This window comes from Anolis carolinensis, chromosome 5 (genome assembly GCF_035594765.1).
Source record: "Anolis carolinensis isolate JA03-04 chromosome 5, rAnoCar3.1.pri, whole genome shotgun sequence".
NCBI classification, from domain to species: domain Eukaryota; kingdom Metazoa; phylum Chordata; class Lepidosauria; order Squamata; family Dactyloidae; genus Anolis; species Anolis carolinensis.
This window is the reverse complement of record NC_085845.1, coordinates 181,515,046-181,530,396: the sequence shown is the minus strand read 5'-3', so window position 1 is coordinate 181,530,396 and position 15,351 is coordinate 181,515,046. Positions and strand designations below refer to the sequence as shown.

Here is a 15,351-nt window from a genome sequence, read left to right as displayed (position 1 = left end):
GCCACTTGCAGTAAATTCTCAATTTGCTTCTGACACAATACAAACGTTTCAAGGAATAAGCACTTCCAAAACTATTTCTGTCCAGTTTTTTTTGTTATTTCTACATTGTTTTCCTGTTTAAAGGAAAAGCAGCATGTTGTGCGTAGCTCAACCTAAAAATAATAACTTGGGAAGCAGAAAATAAGGATCATAAAGCTGCATGGGGTTTAAAATAAAATATGTTCTCTTAGCTACAACTTATGCTTTTAGGTTAATATTTTTTGGAAAATAAATGGACAACAGCTGTGCTAAGAAACCGGTTGTAGAGAGGCACCCAGTAGAGAATCTATTCAGAGGAGGAGGCTGGATTTGAAGGAGAATTAAGGTATTGTGCCAAGTGAGTTACTCCTTGTACACTGGATCTTTGCAACAGAAGGTGAGTGGTTTCTAAAACCTTGAAGAATTCTTCAAGATTCCTGAAGAAACTACCTGAATGTACATAATGCTTTTGGCAGCAGTTACCAAGTTACATTTGATAGATTGCTCAGTATGAACAAGGCAGACTCTTCCCTCCTTCCTTCCTTCCCTCCCTTCCTTCCTTCCTTCCTTCCTTCCTTCCTTCCTTCCTTCCTTCCTTCCTTCCTTCCTTCCTTCCTTCCTTCCTTTTCTACTAGCTTCTGTTCCTACTTTTAAAATTGCAATTTGATAATGTTTATGTTCATGCAGTAGTTTTTTTTAATCATGTCAGAAGCGACTTGGGAACATACTGCAAGTCACTTCTGGTGTGAGAGAATTGGCTGTCTACAGAGATGTTGCCCAAGGGATGCCCAGATGTGCTAACATCCTGCTGGGAGGCTTCTCTCATGTCCCTCTGTAAGCTAGAGCTGACAGACGGGAGCTCACCCCATCTTGCGGATTTGAACCGGCAACCTTCAGGCCAGCAACCCAACCTTTAGGTCAGCAGTCCAACTGGCGCAAGGGTTTAACTTACTGTGCCACCATGGCTCCTATATAGTAGTTAGTGTTGTTATTAAGGGTATAGAAGGAAATTGCTATTCTTAGTCAGTTGATGATCTTAGCTAAATGGTAGTCTGTCATAGTCCATTTTTTATGAGTAAGGTTAAAGTTCAATGCTATATACAATTATTTAGGACTTGAGAGATCCATAACTCGAAGGGACCTCATCCTAAAATGGCATTTTTATGAGTGATGTTAAAGCTGCACTGTTGTGCCCAGTTATTTAGGGTTGGGGCAAGCCATGATCTGAGCAAAGGAGGGAGGGGCTTCATTCAAAAATTGGCAGAGCGAGCCATCCCACATTTGAACCATGAACTCCTCTCAGATCAGTGGCGTTTACTTTTGAGTAAACATCCATGAGATCAGCATGTACTGGTGCTCTCTACTTCAAAACATCGTGTTCAACTATTGGTTGTTTAGTATAAGAAGTCAAAGAAAACCCTATTTTGAATTTAAGTCTTTGCTTCAGTCAATTTATTCTTTTGAAGATTTGCTTTATAATTATGGGAAATATGAATGACTATTTTATGTGTGGCCAAGACCCAAAAATAACATATAAAACAGCTCTGTTTTTAAGCAAAGCAATCTGTCTGAGAACCACATATGTGGGGCTGATCGGGGTAAATCGTAGGGGTGATACGGAAACATGGTGTATTGTTATATGTGTTTTATTTAACTTACTATATGGAGCGTAATCATGTTTTACCAAGACTTTTTGTTTGCTTTGGTACTGTGATATGGCCTAAGGGCTAATCAATAAATTTACTACTACTGAATGATTATTAGGAGTGCATCTGCACTTTAGAATTAATGTAATTTGGGTAGAGTTTAACTGCAATGGCTCGATGCCCTGGGAAATCATGGGAATTGTAATTTTACAAGGTATTTAGCAAAAGAGAGTTTGTGCCTTACCAAACTACACATTCCAGGATTCCATAGCATCAAGCCATGGCAGTTAAAGTGGTGTCAAGCTGCATTTATTCTACAGTGTAGCTGCACCCTAAGTGGCATTTATGAAGACCTGCATAAAAGGAAAAATAATGCAGAACACGCCAAAGCAAGTGACAAAAGAGTGATACTATCAAGAAAGAATGTTCATTTAATGGTGATTTGCCACTTTCTTAGAAGAGTTTGGTATCATGGTCATTATGATTTATTTTATTATATGTATGTTGGGATTGAATTCTTGCCATGAATATGTTGTAAACCGCCTTGAGTCCCCCCAGGGGTGAGAAAAGCAGTATATAAATATACTAAATAAAAAATTAATAAAAAATAAATGCTAGTTGAAATAAATTGATAAACAAAAACAATTCTTATTTTTTTTCCTCCAAGGAGCTCCTGCCATTTGCCAGTCAAAGATTGAGAGCAAACTTATTAATTTTCCTTCCTTTTCCTTTTCTTTTGATATCAAAGTAGAACTTGCTTATCTGTTCTGAAGCTATTCTCGACTAGGCATACTGTGTGATAAAGCATTTACAACTTTGTTACATTTTTAAACTGCTTGGCAATAAATCTGTGAGTTGTGTACACTGCATTTTAGCATTTTATAAAATATAACAACAGAACAATGATTGAGCAGAAGAATTACTGTATTTGTTTATACCCCGCTTTATCTCCCCAAAAGGGACTCAAAGCGGCTTGACATAAAAGCATTAGTATACAATTTAAAAAGACAGAATAACAGAAGTGTGGCAGTTAATGAAATATGTAAGTGTTACTGATCTAGAGGAAGGAATGCAACAATTTCAAGACCTGTATTGTTACAACATATTTAGATAAGTTTGGCTTTGAGGATCGTGAGATACTTTCTTTTCAGATTTGTAACAAAAATGATAGGTTAGCATGGGTTCTACCATCATCCCAATACAAGGCACTTTCTCCCTGCTCACAATAGTACAGTAATGTAGAAACGTTCCAAACAAAAGCTCATATTCCTCTGTTCTGTTAGTGGTTCTCAACCTGGGGGTCCCCAGATGTTTTGGCCTTCAATTCCCAGAAATCTGTGACAACTGGTAAACTAGCTATGATTTCTGGGAGCTGTAGGCCAAAACACCTGGGGACCCACAGGTGGAGAACCACTGAGCCCGTTAGATGCTATGGAGCTGAACTGCAGTATCACTTACAGGGGAGTTGAAGAGGCCAAAGCCAGAATTAAGTAGCCTTGTCCGGTGTTGACTTTGGCTTCCCTTCCATTGGCCAACTTACCCTTCTGGTACTCATGGGCATTAGTGACCACTTTAGCTCCCTATGAAGCACCCAGTATAAAACTAGCCACTTCTCTTGTCTATACTTAGCAGAAGGACCCAATTTTGAAAGGTTGAAATGTCTTCGTTCCCCTCCTTTGCCCAATTTTTGCTTCCCCCCTCTATGTTTTCTCTTCTCTCTTCATTCTTGACACTTTCATTTCCCTGTAAACCAGTGGTTCTCAACCTGTGGGTCCCCAGATGTTTTGTCCTTCAACTCCTAGAAATCCTAACAGCTGGTAAACTGGCTGGGATTTCTAGGAGGTGTGGGCCAAAACACCTGGGGACCCACAGGTTGAGAACCACTGCTGAAAACTATGGCAGGGCCCCTCTTTGTAATTCTGACTTGAAATTGCCCAATGCAATAGTGGGTGACCACTACCATGATTTTCTGATGACTTACCACTGCCCACCATGATTTTCCAGTGTATTATGACTAGAATTCTTTTTTTTTCTTTGAATACCTTTTACCCACTCTACCCCGGGCTCTAATTTTGACTTGAAAAACTCAGTACTACAACTTAGCAGCCAAGCACTATTATCAAATCCTTAGGTATCTATTCTGTTTGGTTACGGCTGCCATAAGATAGACACAGACACATTGCCTTATTGTTGTAGACAATATGTGTGCCATTTTGAGATGCCATGGGATATTTAGATAACAAAGCAAAGCAACAATGCATGTCCTGACATGTTTTGACAGCATTATATCATCTTCCTGGTCTAAGGACCAAAGCAGATGTGATATTGCACGTAACAAGCAACCAGAATCTTCACAACCTCTGAGGATGCCTACCATAGATGTGGGTGGAACGTCAGGAGAGAATGCTTCTGGAACAAGGCCATACAGCCCGGAAAACTCACAACAACCCAGTGATTCCGGCCATGAAAGCCTTTGACAAAACCAGAATCCTTCTAGTCATGTTTGACTAGAAATGAATTTAATACGTGTGGGTATGAATGAGATGAATGAATGAGAGCTAGTAAATTTTGGAGACACCAGTCTGTAGACTAAGGCCTACAATGATTATCCACCTGCTTGCTGAATTGTAATTAAAAGTTGCTAATAAGACCTAAAATAGTTGACCTGCCTGGTAAACTATGTTAAGAATTATGACTGATAAGAGAAATGTTTATATCAAGTTAAGGGAATGTTTACAATTGTTAAGAAGGAAGTCAACACAGAACTGCTTGTGTATGCTAACACCAATCAAGAAGAGTCAACATCTGGTCCAGGAAACTGGGATAGTCCAGGATGGAAGACGTCTATCATTCATTCACAACTTTGGTACAACATCAGCAAAATATTGCTATATATGTTACCTTATGACAGTCCAGAAAGTGTGACAGACAGAGGCACTGTTCACCCACTATGCTTTGCTCCATTGGGATGGAGAGAGATAGTGTATGTGTCAGTTCTGCTATGGAAAAGCAGGATTCTGGTCACTTTGGGGGCCTCCTTTTCTCATAGGAAGAGCAAGGAGTGCTTTTTGGAGATGTTCTTTGTGGAGTTTTGGAGTTTTGTAACTATGTCTTGGCAGGCTGCCGTGGAAGCTGGGTCTGGCCTAAGCAAGCGCTTCTCTAAGGAGGGAGAAAGGATATGGTAATCTTTGGTATGCATGAAGATGGATGCATGTTGTGTGTGAATGCTGAGTGAAAATGTAACCCCCCCCCCTTTGTCAGTTTGTTAGCCAATGTAACTGTAGGTTGTTTGTGAATCCAATGTAGTTGCATAGACTCTGTATGTCTGTATGTCTAATTTCATTCTTTGTTGTTGTGTAAAGGTTCTGCTATATCTTTCAGACTGAATTTGCAATAAAAAGAACCTATGCTTTAAAGTTATTGAAAAGTTATTCATAGCAATAGCACCCACCATTCTTCACTACTGACGGAAGATTATGAGAACCGTAGTTCAAAGCATTTGAAGAATGTCCAATCCCCACTCATCTTCCATAGATATTTTCTAACCCTACCTTTTAAAAACTATGTATGACAAACAAATGGAATTTCTTAGTGTTTTTTTTAAAGAAACTAAATACAGAATATCATTCACAATGAGGAATACAAATGAATTACTTCAGGGGGCTTCTGGCATTTCATGTCATACAAGATAAACCAGTGTTGATCACTGGGGTTGAAACAGTTAAAAGCACAAGAATCTTAGAGGAATCTGTTGTTTGTTAAAATATTGTAACTCTGCAGGGGTTGCTAAGCTTTATTTTTGTTTTCTTCTTCACAGCTAAAAAAACAGTTGCAGGATGAGAAAGTCAAAGTTTCTCATTTGGTCTCCATCATTGTCTCTGGAATGGAAAAAAACACCCTATTTCTGGAAACATCAGTTTGAGAGTACCAGAAACGTTGACTCTCTCATGGTGAAGTTACCTGCACCAAGCCAACAGGATGCATAATTGTGACTAATTTATTTATTTATTTATTTATTTATTTATTAGACTTGTATACCGCTACTCCCAGTTTGGCTCGGAGCGGTTCTATCCCCATATCTGGCATATGGGGATAGAAACTAGAGCTTGAAACAGCAGACTTTTAGGTCCCAGAGTTTCTTGAGTTATTCACCTCTGAATATGGGGCAGATGGAAGTTGTAGACAAGGGGTTGGCATAGTTCCAGAAGATGTTGAACTACAATCCCATTATCTCTCACCATTGGAATGCTAGCTAAGGTGTTCAGCAAGAGCTGCAGGTCCACCCATCTCTTAAGCCCACAGTTGCCCAGCTCACCATTACCAGTGGAAACACTTTAAAGAGACTGGGATTTGGATATTTTCTTTATATTTCTGCGTTCTCCCTCTGCCCTCATCTCATGGACTTTGGGCAATAAAAGTTTTATGTTGAAGAGATCTCTGTTTGGGGGAGGAATGGCAATACCAGGTCCAATTTTGTTGGGACCAGAAGTGCATATACACAGTTAAAGCTAGTGTACTAACTGTGTCCATTCCTGGAGAAGTCAGATCTGGTTTCAGTAACACAACTCTTGGTCACATCCTATTTGGATTACTGTAATGCATTCTACCGAGCCCCGGTGGTGAAGTGTGTTAAAGCACTGAGCTGCTGAACTTGCAGACCGAAAGATCGCAGGTTCAAATCGCGGGAGCGGAGTCAGCACCCGCTGTTGGCTCCAGCTTCTGCCAACCTAGCAGTTCAAAAACATGCAAATGTGAGTAGATCACTAGGTACCACTCCAGCGGCAAGGTAACGGCGCTCCATGCAGTCATGCCGGCCACATGACCTTGGAGGTGTCTACGGACAACGCCGGCTCTTCGGCTTAGAAATGGAGATGAGCACTAACCCCCAGAGTCAGACATGACTGGACTTAATGTCGGGGAAACCTTTACCTTTACCTAATGCATTCTACACGAGGCTGCCTTGGAAAAGTGCTCAGAAACATCAATTGGTCCAAAGGGTTGTAGCCTGATTGCTAACTGGGATTGGTTACAGGAAGCATACAACTCCCTTGTTGCCATAGCTACACTATGTGCTAGTCTATTTCTGGGCACAGTGCTGGTGATGACCTATAAAGCCCTGTGTGTCTTGGATCCAGGCTTTTGAAGGTCTGTATTTTCATAAGATTTTCTAAAGCTCTAAGATTGTCTGTAGAGGCCCTTCTCTCTGTCCTGTCACCTTCTCAAGCTTGTTTCATAGAAACAAGGGAGAGGGTAGATCTTGGTGGCTGCATCCAGTCTTTGAAACCCTTCTGAGATCAGATCTTGCTCTCCATCCATCAGCAATTGAAAGTATATTTGTGCCACCAGGTTTTTGGGAAATGATGTGTTGTACTATCTTTATACATTGCTTAATTGCTTCTAAAATAACTTTTATCCTCATACTTTTCAAATTTTGTATAGTTTTAATCTGTATTGTTTTTGAGTATTTAGCTGCCTTGAGTTCCAGTTTTAGGAGAAAGTTGGAATTTGTTGTTATTGTGTTCCTTCAAGCAGAGGCTGGATGGCCATCTATCTGTCTGGGATGCTTTACTTATGTTTTCCTCCATGGCAGGGGTTGGACTAAATAGTCTCTTTACAAGTCTATGATCTAAGTAAGTTTCAACTTATGGTGTCCCTAACATGGTTTTCTGGAGTCAAGAGTATGTGACTTCTCCAAGCTCACCCATTGCTAATGGATAAGCTTGGACAAATGGTTGAACAGCAAATCAAACTCCTGTCTCCAGCTTCATAGTCCAGCATTCAAGCCACAACACAACAATATTATGAAACTTTAGGTGTGTATTTTCTTCTTTTCACCAGTTAGCTGAGAATCAGATTATTAGCTTTAGTATGGAAACAGCTTCACTTTACCTATTCTGCAGAAATATTATGAGCCTTACTTAGATGGTTGGCCATGATTCCATTGTCGAAGGGTAGATCATGGATAGTTATTTCCATGGAATGTTACCAAGGTTACTTGTTATGAATATGTTGCACTGACCGTACAATGGAAATGGAGGTAGAAAGTTACTGCTGTCAACCCTCGGTGAACCTCAGTGTCATACTCTCTTATAGGATTTCCAGAACATTTTCTGAAAGGACACACATTTTCAGATGGAAGGTGGTTCCTACAAGGGTTTGCATGATACACCTTCCTCTTGGCACGTTTCTTCCTTTTGCCCTCTTTTCATGCCTTTTCATAATCCACAGCACTGTTGGTAATAGCCAAATGTTGGTGGACATTGGAAGCTTTTGGAGCTTCTTTCTTTTATTTCTTCATCTTTAAAACAAACCTGGGCTCTATTTAGTAAGGGACGTCCTTCACCTTGAGAACTATCCTCTATAAAGGAATTCACAGATCCCATTTACACTGATAGTTTAATGCAGTTCAAAACTAGCTTCAAACTGCATCTGCCAGACAACAAATTCTCACAAAAAGGTGTGAAAGAAATCAATTACTACCCCTCAGTGCTCTGTGGTTTTTATAATAATCACCATCTGGATCTAAAACTGGTTTTAGAATTTCCTATGTAATCATCTGCACAGTAAAACCATTCTTTTCAATATCAATTTGAAACTGCATTAAATAGTCAGTGTAGATGTGACCCAAATTTTCTTAAGTGAGGAACCTTTGATCAACCTTTGAGAAAATCTTAGGGTCATAGTGACCTAGATAAGAAACCGTTTAGGTTACTTACAGAAATGTAGAAAAGTTAGCTGCTAATTTCCCTGATCCTACTTATTTCTAGTGCTCAAAGCTGCCGCATTCCTTCTCTGCTTGTTTTTCTAGGAAAGTTCAGGTTTTCCTCCTCACAAAGTCTGAAGAAGAATGGACTGAAGTTCAATATTTTGGCCATTTCCACCAGCAGACATTGCTCTAAGGAGAAAATGTTGATATCTTTCTTTTGGGATCAGTAATACTTTATCAACCAATTTCTCTGGACATCTTTAACTTTGAGGTAAGTCTTTTTTCATGTTTACAGGCTGCTGTCACACTTGGCAAGAATTAAAACAAGTAGTTGGCCATGGAAATCCTGGGAAATTTAGGGGAAGGCTGTGCAAAATGTACAGTGTGAGACTTCTTTCGTATGGCAAAAAAGGACTAGGGGAGAGTTAACATGGGCAAGAAAACCTGAACTAATCTCAAATCTGCTACTGGTTGTTCCCAGACATTTGCTGGTTTCTAGTTATTGTGGTTGTGTTTTTTGGGGTTATACTGATTTCCCCCCACTGTAGGCTATTCTGGAAACTCTGGAGTATCCTGTGGCTTTGGGAAAGTCTTGACAGTGGGATTTAGTCTGGTGCTCTGGACTGACCCTGGATGTAGCCACCAGTCTAGACTTGCCTTAAGACAGCAAGTTAGATGTCATATAAATTAGATGAAAACCGATAGAAAGAATTCCTCAGCATATTGAAGACTAACTAGTTTATTATAATATAGTTTTGTGTGGCTAAAGCCATGGGATACCAAGGATGATCCAGACCTGTCACATGGCCCTAGGTTTTGAATGGATTTTGGCAAGACTGGAGTTTGAAAAATTCATTTGACTTCTTCCTAAATTGCAAATCCCAAGATTCCATAAGATGTAGCAGCGACAATTGGTTAGATGGTGGCAAATTGGCTGCTGTTAAATCAGATTAAACTTTGCTGCCCACTAACTGAAGGGAAGCCCACTCTGAGGCATTTTGCTATAGGTCTTGAATATATCAAAGCCGCAGGGCAGGGTGAGCTCTTGCTGTTGGCCCTAGTTCCTGCCAACCTAGCAGTTCGAAAAAAATGCAAATGTGAGTAGATCAATAGGTACTTCTTCAGCAGGAAGGTAATAAAGGTGTCCATGCAGCCATGCCGGCAATGCAACCAGGAGGTGTCTATGGACAACAGGCTCCTATGCTTGGAATGGAACAAGAGTACCTCCCCATGGCCAGAGTTGAGCACCGCCTCCAGAAAGCCCGAGATGAAAGGGAAAACCTTTACCTTTGTTCTGTGTATTTGTATGTCATTGTTATTCTACTGTATTAAGGCATTGAATGTTTGCCTGTCTGTGTGTGTTGTAATCTGCTCTGAGTGCCCTCAGGGAGATAGAGCAGAATATATATAAGGTATATTATTATTATTATTATTATTATTATTATTATTATTATTATTATTATTATTATTATCTGTGTCTAAACTTGTACTTGTACTGGGCCAGGCTATGGCACAGCTGGTTAGTAGCCAGCTGCAATAAATCACTACTGACCGAGAGGTCACGAGTTTGAAGCTCGGGTCGGATTAAGTGCCCGACCATTAAATAGCCCCAGCTCATTGTTTACCTAAGCAACTCGAAAGACAGTTGCATCTGTCAAGTAGGAAATTTAGGGATCGCTTATGCGGGGAAGCTAATTTAACTAATTTACGGCACCATAAAAATGTCCAGCAGCATGCATGCCGTAAGATGAGGAAGTACTCCATCAAGGACTCGGCCTGATGAAGCAGCAGCTTCTTCTGTGGCTGGAATCGAGCATACCCTCAGGAAGCCAGAAGCTGGGAATGTTAAATAGCCTTTGTGTCTTTGTCTGTGTGTGTTGTATGTCTAATGGCATTGAATGTTTGTCATGTATATGTACATTGTGATCCATCCAGAGTCCCCTTCGGTGTGAGAAGGGCAGAATGTAAATACTGCAAATAAATAAATAAATAAATTCTGCTCAAACCATTTAAAATCAAGATATTGTAAACTGAGTCTAATTTGATCAGGAATTGAGCTAAGGAAATGTGCAATATGCCTCATTAATGTCAACTGGATTTAACCAAACATTCTTTTAACGAAATTATTTGCTGTACTAGTTTCTTATTTTTTCTGGTTTTGCTTTGTACACCTTCAATATCTCCTTGCTGTAAGATGGATCATTTGTTATAAGATGAATGGACTTTGATTCTGTCACAGAAATAGGGATGACATTAGTAAAAATTTATGCAGCAAATTCTTTTGGGAGGTTAATTAAAAGGTCTCTGATTTTTTTAAAAGTAAAAATACAATGTTAAGGGAATGAAAGAGAAGCAAGTCAACAAAGCAACACAGCATGTGAACAAAAACCAGCTTTGTAAATATTTCCTTTATACCAAACGCATGCAGAATATTATTAAGCCCAGCTGCAAGGATTATCATACTTGCATTTTTAATCCATTATGTAAAGGAATTCAGCTCAAAAGCCAAGATTGTTTACCTTACCACTGTACCATGTTATGTTAAAAGTAAATGCCAGTCTTTCTCCTTAATAACAATGGCTGGATCCACACAAGGGTTATATCTCAGCTCCAGTGTGTAGTTATCAGTGTGGTTTAGCCTTATGAACATCACATTCACTCATTTTAATCCAAATTCAAATTGATCTTGAAAGAGAGAAAGAGAGAGAGAGGCGAAACCTAAAAGAAACAAACAAAAAGGTGATGGATTTGCAAACAGAATTGGCATAAGCTAATGCACATTTAGAAATATTATAATTTAAATAAATACATGAGAGCAAATGAAGAGCTCAGCCCTATGACTTCTGTTGCTTGCTGTTCTGTTCGCAGCAACTGGCTTGATATATCCCTCGGGAAGCTAAAAAGCAGGACAGAAACATAATAGTGCTGTCATGCTCAAGTTTTCCAGCAACTGGAATGCTGCTTTAATACTGGACTTACTTTATTGTCATCATGATTCATGAGTCTGTTAGGAATGGTGGGAGTTGGAGTCCAAAACACCTGGAGGGCCCAAGTTTGCCCATGCCTGCTCTAACCATTACTCCCTATTTGGAAAGTGAGCAAACTTCCAAGACAACAATCCAGCTAAGAGCTAGTTTCTACTGAGTTCACAGGTACCCAATTCAATGCTGGAACATATCTCCAAAATGGCACTCGATTTATCGATTACAGTCCCCATGTCAAATCTTACAGGTTAGTTCATTATAAACGAAAGGAAACAGAAAACCAACAATATGAAAGTGATAAATGACCTTCCCCTGTTGTTTTCTGGAGTTCTAAATGGAAAGTGAATGTCAAGGGAAGCAATACTTCTTATTAATTATGACATCCATTTGACTGTTATAAATGGATGTGTATGGGCAGCTGTCTTTCCCTGTTAATAATAGTAATACTCATTAATCATTCATTATTGTGCTTCCTACATGTTGTATTTAAATGTGGTTAAAAAATCTCAAAAGTGGTGAGTTACAATACTCCAACCAATAAAAGGTTAGACAGAAATGCTTTATGTACATAGCACCCTTTGCCATCTGGTGCAGGGACATTTTTACAAAGCACAATAAAAATGTATGCAGTGCTGATGTGAAATAATGTAACATTCCTATTTAAACAGATTTTTTTAAAATGGAATAGGGAGAATTACTAGGAAGCACCTGGAAGAAAAAAAATATCAAAAACCTGGAAATCATACTTATTTGAACTACAGCTCTTAGAATCTCTTAGCCAGCATGGGCATTGAATGCTATGGGCAGAACTAATGGGTATTCACAATAAATATGAATATGCTCCTTAATTATGTTAATATAATCCATAAATACATTCCAGCTAAAAGGTTATTTGAATAATCAATTACTAGAGTTGATTTAAATCTGAATTTTCTGAAATAACATTTTGTAGTTCAAAAATGTGTCACAATCAGACACAATGAAGACATCTGCCGTTGCGCTTTACTACTCTGCTGCCAAGTACGCATGCCCAGTGTGGAATACATCCCATTGTCAGGCTTACTTCAAAGGACCAGTCTGAACGCAGATCGAAGACAGCTGCTCTCAAACACAATCTTTATTGAAGAATACATGACTTTGGAAAAGTCGAGAATGACCTAATGTTTACATACATCTAATTTTATCACTTCTGATGCAACGTAATATCACACGCAAATATCATCATCAAACCCCACCTTCTGGATCACATTTCCACCAAGGTTTCTATCCCCCCCACACTACAGCAATTATAATTGTTTATACTTTCACCCCTGAGTTCCCAGGCCCATTTTATCTTCTCCCGCCAGGTGCTCGCATGTTTATGTTATGAAGTCAGATTCAGGGCTTGGAAATTCAGCCCTGGGATCTGGCTGCATGACATGGCGCCCCCGTTTTCTTCGTCCTCCTCTTCGGTTCTTCTTTCACCATAGTCCTGAAACAAATCAAACAATAACTCTATGGGTCCATTTTGTCTAAAGTCCCCATATATTTTTTCAGCAAGCTGCGATGGAAGACTGGGTGTATTTTCCCTAAACTTTTTGGCAATGCCAATTGGAAAGTCACTTCATTGATAACACCCTGTATTCTGAATGGTCCAATATATTTGGGGCCCAGTTTTCTTGAAGGTAACCCCAATTTGATGTTTTGGGTACTTAACCACACTAGATCTCCTTTATCTAATTTATCGCCTTCCACCCTCTTTCTGTCTGCGAACGTTTTATACTTTTTGTGTGCTTCTTTTAACGATGCAGTCACTTGATTCCAACATTCCATCATTTGCGTTTTCCATTTCCCTGCCTCTGTTCCTTCATTTTCTGTCCACCTCGGCAATTGGGGTAAAGGTTGTATTTCATACCCGTAAACTACTTCAAAGGGGGTTTTGTTTGTTGCTGAATGTATAGTTGAATTAAAGGCTAGTTCCGCAAACGCCAACCACCTAGACCAGTCATTTTGTCTCATGTTAGAGTATATTCGAAGGAACTGCCCAAGCGTTTGCTGAGTACGTTCTACCGCCCCGTTTGTCATGGGGTGAAAAGCAGAACTTAAACTCCTTTCTGCTCCTAGCATTTCCAAGAATTTTTCCCAAAATTTTGCTGTGAATTGTACTCCTCTGTCACTGACTACTCTACTTGGACATCCATGTAATTTGTAAATATGGTTTATGTACAATTCAGCTAGTTTCTCAGCCGATGGTAGCTTCGTCAGTGCTATAAAGTGGGCCTGTTTAGAAAACAGGTCTAATACTGTCCAAATATAACGATGTCCTTTGCTGACTGGCAGTTCTCCCACAAAGTCCATAGCTACACATTCCCAAGGCCTGGTAGGTTCCGCTACTGTCTGTAACAATCCCATAGGCTTCCCTCCTCCCGATTTATTTCTGGCACAATCATCACATTGGACAACATGATTCTTTATGTCCTTCCTCATTCCTGGCCACCAACAATGTTTTGCTATTGCCTTTGTTGTTTTGGTAATTCCTGTATGACCAGCGCTCTGGTTGTTGTGAAAACGATGCAGAATCTTAATCCTTAATATTGCTGGGATATACAGTTTCTTGTTTACAAACCAAAATCCCCCCTTCTGGTCCCCCTTTTCTGCGTTGGACGCGATCCATTGATCTCCTTTATAAGACTGTTTTAGTTCATTTCCCCAGTTATCTTCCCCGCCGAGTTCGACAAAAGCCGTGTCCTCCTTTTGGGTTTGTGCTCTTGTCCTGACAGCTAAGCCCCATTGTTTGTCAGAGAATATTGTCCCCTCCTTTGCTGTGGTTAGGCCTTCGTGTTGAGGCATGCGTGAAAGAGCATCTGCCAAGACATTCTGTTTCCCTTGAAAAAACTTTAATTGGAAATCGAATCTGCTGAAGTATTGCGCCCATCTGATTTGTTTGGGGGACAATTTTCTAGGAGACTTTAAATACTGGAGATTCTTATGGTCAGACCAAATTTCGAATGGGATTCCGCTTCCTTCGAGGAAGTGTCGCCAGCATTCTAAGGCTTTTAATATGGCTAATGCCTCTTTTTCCCATATTGGCCAACTTTTTTCAGTTTCGCTGAACTTCCGTGACAAATATCCACAGGGTTTTAAGTTCCCATTTTGATCCTTTTGCAATAGCACTGCCCCGTACGCACAGTCTGAGGCATCGCAATGGATTATGAAAGGGCTCCTGATATCAGGGTGTTTTAGGATGGGTCCTTCAGTGAAGCATTCTTTTAAGGTCTCGAATGCCTTTTGGCATTCTGGCGTCCAACTCAGTTTGGCGCCGGGAGCTTTCACTTTTGCTGTCTCCCCTTTCCCTTTTGTTTTTAAAAGTTCTGTAAGGGGTGCGGTTATTTGTGCAAAGCCTTTTATGAAGGGTCTGTAAAAATTTGCAAACCCCAGAAATGATTGTAATTGCCTCCTCGTTTGAGGCACTCCCCATTCTTTCACATCTGCTACTTTAGCTGGATCCATAGCTAACCCTTCTGGAGACATCCGATATCCCAGAAAGTCAATTTGAGTTTTATTAAATTCACATTTGGACAGTTTTGCGTACAGCTTTGCTTCTCTTAGTCTCTGCAAAACTTCCCGGACCAATTTTACGTGCTTTTCCTTATCTTCAGAAATGATCAAGATATCATCAAGGAATATGAACACCCCTCTGTACAATAACGGGTGTAGTATTTCATTTATAAGCTGCATAAAGCAGCCGCTTCCATTTTTTAACCCGAAAGGCAAAATTTCGTATTCAAAATGGCCGAATGCGCAGGAAAATGCGGTTTTCCAAGTATCCTCCGGTTTGATCCTTAATTTATGATACGCTTCAATTAAATCCAGTTTAGTAAATATGCTCCCTTTCTTCAATACGGTAATTAAATCCTTGACTAAGGGCATAGGGTATTTATTGTCCTTGGTAATTGCGTTTAAATTTCGATAATCAATGCACAATCTCAGGGAATTGTCTTTCTTTCTCCTAAATAAC

At 39.8% G+C, this 15,351-nt stretch overlaps 1 protein-coding gene across 4 annotated transcripts in view; it reads left to right on the top strand.

Annotated features, from left to right (window-relative positions):
• LOC100558405 (cystine/glutamate transporter) overlaps nt 1-15,351 on the top strand; it is a 53,579-nt gene that overhangs the window by 16,616 nt on the left and 21,612 nt on the right. Inside the window, exons 3-4 of one of the 4 annotated variants that reach the window (XM_008110519.3) lie at nt 250-364; nt 8,473-8,641. The gene's annotated coding sequence lies outside the window, so the exon portion shown is untranslated. Of the gene's footprint in view, nt 1-249; nt 416-6,760; nt 6,810-8,472; nt 8,642-15,351 lie in introns of those variants that run through there. The other 3 variants (XM_016993636.2, XM_003220861.4, XM_008110518.3) reach the window with 3 other exon arrangements.